Source organism: Ictidomys tridecemlineatus, chromosome X (assembly GCF_052094955.1).
Source record: "Ictidomys tridecemlineatus isolate mIctTri1 chromosome X, mIctTri1.hap1, whole genome shotgun sequence".
Classification (NCBI taxonomy): Eukaryota; Metazoa; Chordata; class Mammalia; order Rodentia; family Sciuridae; genus Ictidomys; species Ictidomys tridecemlineatus.
In genome coordinates, this window is record NC_135493.1 from 15020331 (window position 1) to 15028445 (window position 8115).

Sequence of the window (8115 nt, forward strand, 5' to 3'; positions counted from 1 at the left end):
GCCTATCTCGGTCTAGCACCCCAGAGTCGAAGTGCTGGGGAGGAGGGACATTGGCTGTTGGCTGGGGGAAGGGGAAGAGGAAGGGGATTGGAGATTGGCGGTGAGCCCGAGCTACTTGGACAGCTATCCTTCCATTCGATTCCTGGTGGGGAACCTCCTCCCCTTCCTCACCTCTTCCCCTCCCTCTTCCCCGCCTCCGTGGGGTGCTCCCTTTCCAAAGCCCCAAAGCCTCATTTCGTCTATCCTGGCCCGGAGGGCACAGGGACCTGGGATCATGGCTCTGAGGCCAGCCAACCCTTCCGTTTTTCCTAAAGGGAGTGACGGAACGCAGCTCCTCACCTCCCTTCCTCGCCCGCCGCTGCTCAAGAGGGGCTGTTTAATTAAAGGGGAACCCGCAATGTATACGTCAGATAAAAGCAACGTGCAGAATAAACTAATTAAAACATTGTGTTTGCAACACATTTTATTTCTCTCTCTCCTTTTTTTGATCTTCGCTGTGTTTTAAAGAAATGTCATCGCACCATAAAGCGAGCCGTGAAACGCTATTTCCTTATAGTGTGCGGCGCTTTTCAAAGGCTAGTGTGATATATTTTAGAAAAGAGATCCTGCTGTGAAAGCTTGCGTGTCTTCCCTTTACCAAACTAAGCTCTTGTCAATCACGCCGAGCCCGGTCCAATCACCGAGATCCTTTTTGGAAAGCAGCTCATCCCGCTGTGCTTTTATACCGCGATCCGCAGCCTGTTTTGATGCATTTTTACCAGCACGTCCAGGGAAATGAATGATGAGGCCGCGGACAGTGCAGGCCCGGCTCCTCAAGCGCCCGCCTGTCCCTAACGAGGCGCCGGCGCATTGTGCGCCGCACAGACTTTCTCACGTGGCTATCACTTCGCTGGGTTACCCCGACGTCAATTCGGGTCAAAGTTGGGGAACCGAGCTTACCAAGGCCTCTCGATCTCCTTTACCTGACCATGGTAGACCAGCTGGGCTTAAAGCCGCCTTCCTGGCCTGTTTGCCCAGGAAGGCAAAAGTAGGTGCAGCCTTTCGCTTGCCTCGACCACCAGAAGTCGTGGGGGCCCCTAAGACTCATCTTTAAAATGCCGCCTTCCAGAGCTGTGAGATGGGCAGGAAGGATTCAGGGCCGGCAGTCCCCTCTGAGTAAGAGGTGCCTCTATCTCGCTTTGCCTAGGGGGTTAGGTTGAAGCTTTGGCAGGGCTCCTCTCTCTGTGCTCCTCTCTTTTCCCCAACATGTGCACAATTTGGGGGTGATTAACCTAGCCTTCCAGACAAGGCGGTCCCGATTCCGGTTGGGGCTACACTCACAGAGCTCTGAACGAGAGGCCCAGCCAGGAGGACCGAACGGTGGCCCCGGGCCGAGCGAGCCTACAATTCTCCAATTGGGACGTTTACCGGCCTAGCGGATCACCGAGCCACCCGGCAGAAGCGAATGGCCTCGAAAGGCCGAGTAAGAACCCGTAACCACTGCGGAAAACCCATGGGAGAAAATGCCTATATTTCCGTGCCTCCCCTGTATGTAAGGATAGGTTGGTAGCGCCCGCCAGACCCAGAGTTCTACAGATTTCCTCCCCCACTCCAACCAGCCCCGGTGTAGTCGGCCTCCACCAGGGCTGCGGGAGCGGGTGATGTGGAAGCTTTTGATCCTCACATTGGCTTATCCGATCCCTAAGGAGGCTTTGTGGTCCTCTTTCCCGGCTGCGCTGGAATCCTTGCTTGTTTTTATTTCCAGTTCCACTTCGAACTTGAACCAATATAGTGCTGACCGCTAAGGTCTCATGAGAAGAACAAGTAAAAGTTGTGTGAGATTTATGTTTGTAAAATGGACCAAACTGAATATAAAATACTGATCTAGTACAATTCATCTGTCCATTCTTGCTCTCTGGTTGGTCTCATCTGTTTCATACACACTTAAAGCACATCCGTGAGCCTCAGATTACAAGCGCCTTCGGATCCCAGGTTCGATTTCCAAGGGACAACCCCACTTCACCCCCACCGCCCGCTTTTCCAAAAGGACTTATTTATTGGTAGAGGCTTGGGTTCTTCCAGGAACTGAGGGCAAAAGGAGGGGAGTGCTCAACTTCCCCAATTTTCGCTCACCTTACCAGACTTTCTTTCGTTGGAAGGGAAATAGCTGCTCACCCCGTTCCTTCCCGGGGTCTCTGTGACAACTACATCCTCAGGCTGACTTTATAATGAAGAAAGGTGAAGAAACCTCCTAGCCCCTTTAACGTCCTGGTCTCTGGGTCTGATCCCAGAGATGGGAAGCCAGCTAGCTGGAATCCCCGCCCAGTTCTGCCGTGCGCTCCAAGGTGGCCCTGACTGTCCAGGGACTCCCCTCATCTTTTCCCGAAAACCCTGCCCTGCGTAGAACAGGCCCTGCAGGTTCCTAGCATCTTAAGAATCCTCTTTGCTTTCATTCTTGCGCTGGACAGCAGGGCGGAAGACCCCCCTTCTCCCAGTAAGGAGGAAAGTTCTTCCTGCCTAGTTCATCCGGGACTTGCCCCAAAAGCTTGCCTGGAAGCCTGTCTGGATCCAAGCTCCCCTTCACAGCTTTGTGAAACAAAGCGTGGGTTTTCGCTGTAACCTTTGGCGAAGTGTAAAAATATGATAGTGACCCTGGATCGAGCGCCGGGGGCCACAGGAGCTTGTGCATCATAGGATGTAGGCTCCAGGGATCTCTTCTGCCTCCCTTTAGCAAAATGTCAGGGACTGGGATTTTGCTGTGATTCCCAGATTACGCCAGTGCCTATCTGCGAGCTACAGATCACACGGAACTCTTTGAAATGCTGGGTTGCAGTGGGAGGATCGCAGTGTATTTGTGGCATAGATTTACGTTAAAAATACATTCCGGAAAATATTGTTCTTTTGATACAGGGAATTACCTGTTGACGCCAGTGAACACATTATTACCCTCTTTCTCTATTGCACCGCTGCTCCAGGAATCAGGGGTGGACATTACGGTTTCTATTTCCAGGTGTAAAACAGTGTGAGTTCGACGGCTCCAATAGGTGGTTTGCCAAAACTCGGGACTGGGAGAGAGCACTCACGCACAAATCGGCAATAAACCACCCGCCTCTGGGAAGCCTGTGGCCTCCGGAAACCTGGTGGAAAAGTAAGAAGAAACGCTAGCCCAGACCCGAGACGCAGCTGCTGCCTGCCGCCCGTGGCTGGAGCTAAACCCTCAGCATACGCCCTTTCTGGGCTCTCTCTACGGTTGGAATACTCGACCTGTCCTTGCTGAGGGCCCCGGGCCAAGCCAGAAAGCCTAGACCAAATCCTGGACCCCGCCGAAACAGCTGTCGTTAGCTTTTTCTGCCGGCAGCCGCGCTCTCCCCGGCTCGCAGAGCCCGCCTGCGCCAAACCCCGCGGTTCAGGCCAAACCCGAAGGAGTGGCTGGCAATGAAGGCTGAGGCCAGGGAGCTCCAAAGATTTGCTACTGCCTGGACAAGCAAGGTGGCCGCTGCCCTTTTGATCTATCTCTTTTCCGGGAGGGTGGGACATATGAAGGTGTAAGTATGTGTGTTGTCTACCTTTGAGATGGAACCGTGCCACATGCCATTCAAACAGGAATCAGGAGCTGGCTTCCAGTCTCAGCTAGACTCCTCCAAGTTGGTCAGTGTTCAGCCAATCCTGGCCACTGTCCAGGCCTCACTTTCTACAATGAAAACCGTGGGCTCCTTCTAGTGCATCTCTCACAGTACTCAGTCTCTTGTCATAGACTTGGGCTATATTTGTGGGGTAAATACATGGACTCTTGTTCTTCTACCTTAACCTCATCCTACATGTTTCTAAAGCCTTCCTTTGAGTCCATCCCTCCTCTAAACAGGCTTGCTAGCCTCTGTCCTCAGAGCCCTGCTCAGGAGGGAAGTTTTCCATAGCAGTAGTTGGAGATTGCTGGGGTCTTGGCAGGGCAGCCTTCCCATCTACCTCATCCCCTCAGGAACTGAGCTTAAGGACACCTAAGACCAGGGGTGGCCTCTTGGCTGCAGCAACGATGGGGTAGAGGATCATCCCCACTCTGCCTGACCTTCCTAGAGCTTTAACTTAAAGGGATGGATGGCTGCTTTCTGAGGTACAAGGGCGGCTTTGTTCTCCTACTGCCTATTCAAAAACGGCCGTTAAATGTTTAGGAATCCTAAAAATAAAGCCATCTAAGACCCTGCGAAGAAGGGAAGGCCTATTCCAAGTTGGGCCCAGTGGGCTCCTGGATGTTCAAGGGTGAGCAGATGCAGGACTGCTCACTCTCCATGCAGGACTGAGATCACTTTCTGGTGAAGAAACTGGTGGACAAAAATATTTTGTCTGGTGGACAAAAATAGCTTCTTTCTGGTGCAGAGACACCATTTCTTCACTGTGGCCTCGTTTGCTCCTCATGTCAGAGAGGGGTGAGATATGAGGATTCCAGTGGTCCACTAAGCCCCAGCTCCGTGTCACCTTGCTCTGGCTCCTAGTGTTCACCACTACTCTGTTGCACTGCTACTGTCCCCACATGTCCCCGCTGCCACTTCCCAGTCCTTGCCTTCTCGGTTCACTTTCTCCTGGCTTGGAGCTGCCCACCATATTCCAGGCCAAGAGGTGAGTTGGAGGAATGTGTACTTTTCCTGGGGTTGAGGGTGCAGGAAGAACATACCTGTGGAAGAGTGCTAAGTACAGAAGGCCATCTGACCCTCAAGGGCCCTGGCACACCCCTTTTCTGCTCTCTTCACCTTCTAGATCTTCAAAGTCTGTCCTCAAAAAGCCATGTTTTTGTTTAGTTCTGTTTGTCCAATGCACCGATTGGCCCTTTTGCCCTTGGCTCTTGTAACTTTTCTAAATATCCATGTCCAACTAGTTGTCCCCCACTAACATCTGTTTTCAGTCAGATCAAAGTTATCTTTCCAACTGGTCTTCTCACCTCCTCTTGGACTTTTTGCTCATTCAGAAGACATAGGGTAACCTGAGTTCTCCAGGAGAGCAAGAAAATAGCTATTTAGCACTTATTGTCAGGCTCGGAATGTAAATTATCTCAAGAAATCTCTACCGCAATCTGCCTCGGTTAATACTGGTATCCCCCATTTTACATATGAGGAAACTGAGGAATAGGGCTGAGGTGGCTTACTTCCAAGAGTTCAGAATCAAGTAGGCCCCTCCCTCCACTGACCCAAGTATGAAGTCTCAGGTCTTAACTGGTCTTCCTTTCCTCCTGAGGCTAGAAGAGATGCGCCAACATCAAAGGAGAAGCTTTGAGAAGGAGACACCTGACCCACAGAATCTGACTTCAGTAAATTCTTGCTAGGAATTCAAAGATTCCATCTAGGTTGTCACTGACCAGCAGTGGTCTTTGGAGGGAGAAACTTCATCTCTCTGAGGTTCTTCCCCATCTTTGAATTGGTAATGATAATTTCTTGCCTCTTCATTGAGCCAACATAAGAATCATCAAAATGTCACTGATACTGTCAAGTATAAAGCACTGTTGAAATTAGTTGATCCTGGAGTGCGGGGCATGACAGACTTTTAGTCTGCACAGCATGCAGGTAGGGAGGGCGGCCTCTCTGGGAAGTTCCCTCACATTCCTATGAGGTCCTCTGAAGTACAGCTGGCGTGGGCTGGAGGTCACTGCGACTAGCCTGAACATGCACAGGTCTGTTAGAGACTTAAGGGGTACACCTGGCAGAATACAAGTCGCAGCTTTGCAGGAGTGAGGCTGTTAGGAAACTGTTTTTTGTTGCAAAGCACCAGGTGATGCTGGGTGGCATTTGAAGGTTGCTTGGGTCCTCATCTAACTTGCATCTATAAAATGCATGTTCAAATGTAAACAAGGTAGTACCTACACTGGTTCCCAGTAGCCATTCCTGCAGTCTTGTGTATATAGGGAGCATTTGGTAGAGAATTCCAGGGTGTGCCTGCTTGTACCACTGTGGGAGGAGCCTCTCCACCCCAGTGGCTTGACCTTAAGTGTCCCTAGCTCCCTGCAGAGGAATGGATGCAACTGTCCCCTCCCCCATCTCCTTGGAAAGTTTAAGGCAGGAAAAGCGAGGTGCTTTTTGGCTCACTGGAGTGAATAAATATTGATCTGAAACTGGGTCTTTGTCATTTACTTAAAAAAGTTAATGTATTTGGTGCTTTTTTTTTTGACCAGAAATTGAACCCAGGGGTGCTTAACCACTGAGCCATATACATCCCTAGCCCTTTTAAATATTGTATTTAGAGACAGGATCTCAGTAAATGGTTCAGGACCTCGCTAAGTTGTTGAGGCTGACTTTGAACTTGCATCCTCCTGCCTTAGCCTCCTGAGCCACTGGGATTACAGGACTTGCCACTTTTCCCAGCTACTATTTGGTGCTTTATACTTTTTTTCCTGAAAAAAAAAATACTGCTCTAGTTTTGATGTGCATGCCTGAGGGGATGAAGGGCTGATGTCCTGAGGGGCTTTGGGACAAGAATGTAACCACACTCTGGGGAAAGCCATGCTATTAGTTTACTCAGGCATGGGAGACAGTGACCTATCCAGCCTACACCTCCAAAGATCCCATTCTTACAATTTTTTTTTACAAAGAAGATCCCATTCTTTTTTTTTAATGATGAACAATATATATTTTATTTTACTTATGTTTCAGTCTTTTTCAGAAATATTTTATAGTTTTCAGAGTAATTATCAGAAAGTTTTATAGTTTTTTTCCCTTTTTTTTAAAATTGGTTGTTCAAAACATTACAAAGCTCATGATATATCATCTTTCATACATTTGACTCAATTGGGTTATGAACTCCCATTTTTACCCCAAATACTGCTGAGACCTTGGCAAAATACAAATTGCAGAATCACATTGGTTACACACTCACATTTTTACATAATGGCATATTAGTGACTGTTGTATTCTGCTACCTTTCCTATCCCCTACTATCCCCCCTCCCCTCCCCACCCATCATCCCTCTCTACCTCATGAAGATCCCATTCTTATACCCTCTGTGCCAGCTTGGTTTATGGGGAATGCAATCTGAACTCTCCACACCTCATCAAAACACTCTTGTCTCAGTCTATCTCCCCTTTTCTGTTTTGTCTCTTTATTGCTCTCACTCACACATACTTCATTTATTCATGCATTCATCTCACTTTCTCAGATGTCTAGTAGTCAGTTCATGGGCTTTGGTCTCAAACCATTCTAATAAGATTTGAATCCCTACATCTTTCCACTAACTGGTTTCCTGACTTGGGACAAGCAACTGAAGACTCCAAGACTCAGTTTCCACATCTGTGAAAGAAGGTGCAGAATAGTGCCTACCTGAGGGGTTTTAGGTGAATTAAATGAAATGGAGTTGAGTGGCACAAAATAGTGGCCACTATTAATATGCATAAAGTAATGTCTAATAGAGTAGTTTCCTCTGTAGTATGTCAAATCAGGCAAGGTGGCTTAAAGGAGTATTTGTGGAACCTTGGAGAGAAATGGACAGAATGAAGTTACTTTTAAAATCTCATCAATACCAGTTTATGATTATGACACCTTATCCCACCTGCCATCATACCAACTAATGACAGATGTTGTTTTTTTTCCCCCTCAGATCCACAAAGAGCAATTCCATTTACACCTGGAGATGCTCTAACAGCTCCCATCTGTCTAGTCCTAGCCAGGGCCGCCACCCCCACCCTGTATAATATGGCAAGTCCTTCCTTATCAGTGGTTCATCATTATACAGGGTAACCAAGGACGCTGCCACAAAGGGGATATGGAGTGATAGAATGACTTTTCCCTTCTCTTCCATTCTAATGATACATCCAATGTATCATCTGGTGGGTGAAGTGAAGGTAAGAGAATTATCAGTAACAGCCTCCTACGTGTGAGAGAGATCAGAGGTCAAAACACACCTAAGGAGTCGGTGCAGTGGTGCACACCTGTCATCCCAGCAGCTCAGGAGACTGACAGGAGAATCATGACTTCAAAGCTAGCCTCAGCAACAGCAAGGTACTAAGCAACTCAGTGCCTTGTCTCTAAATAAAATGCAAAATAGGGCTGGAGATGTGGCTCAGCAGTTGAGTGCCCCTGAGTTCAATCCCCAGTACCAAAAAAAAAAAAAAAAAAAAAGACACCTAAGGAATTTGAAGTGAAAAGTGACAAGGGAGGACTC